We start from the raw sequence: 542 nt of genomic DNA, 5'->3' as shown, positions 1-542 counted from the left end.
CAGTCACACGTTCATAGGTGAGAATGATGATGAGTGTCACGGATCATCACATTCATCAAGTTGAAGAACAAGTGATATCTTAGAACAAGAACAAGCGGAATTGAATAGAAGAACAATAGTAATTGCATTAATACTCGAGGTACAGCAGAGCTCCACACCTTAATCTATGGTTTGTAGAAACTCCACCGTTGAAAATACATAAGTGATAGTAGTGATCATTGGCTTCGGCCCCAGAGAGGGAACCAGAAGAACCAAGATGAAGATACAATAGCAAAAGGTCTTATTTATATAGAACTAGTAGCCTAAGGTTTACAAAGATGAGTAAATGACCTAAAAATCCACTTCTGGGCCCACTTGGTGTGTGCTTGGGCTGAGCATTGAAGCATTTTCGTGTAGAGACTTCTCTTGGAGTTAAACGCCAGCTTTTATGCCAGTTTGGGCGTTTAACTCCCATTTTTGTGCCAGTTCCGGCGTTTAACGCTGGGAATTCTGATGGTGACTTTGAACGCCGGTTTGGGCCATCAAATCTTGGGCAAAGTATG

Source organism: Arachis duranensis, chromosome 4 (genome assembly GCF_000817695.3).
Source record: "Arachis duranensis cultivar V14167 chromosome 4, aradu.V14167.gnm2.J7QH, whole genome shotgun sequence".
Taxonomy (NCBI): domain Eukaryota; kingdom Viridiplantae; phylum Streptophyta; class Magnoliopsida; order Fabales; family Fabaceae; genus Arachis; species Arachis duranensis.
Note: the sequence above shows the minus strand (reverse complement) of the source record.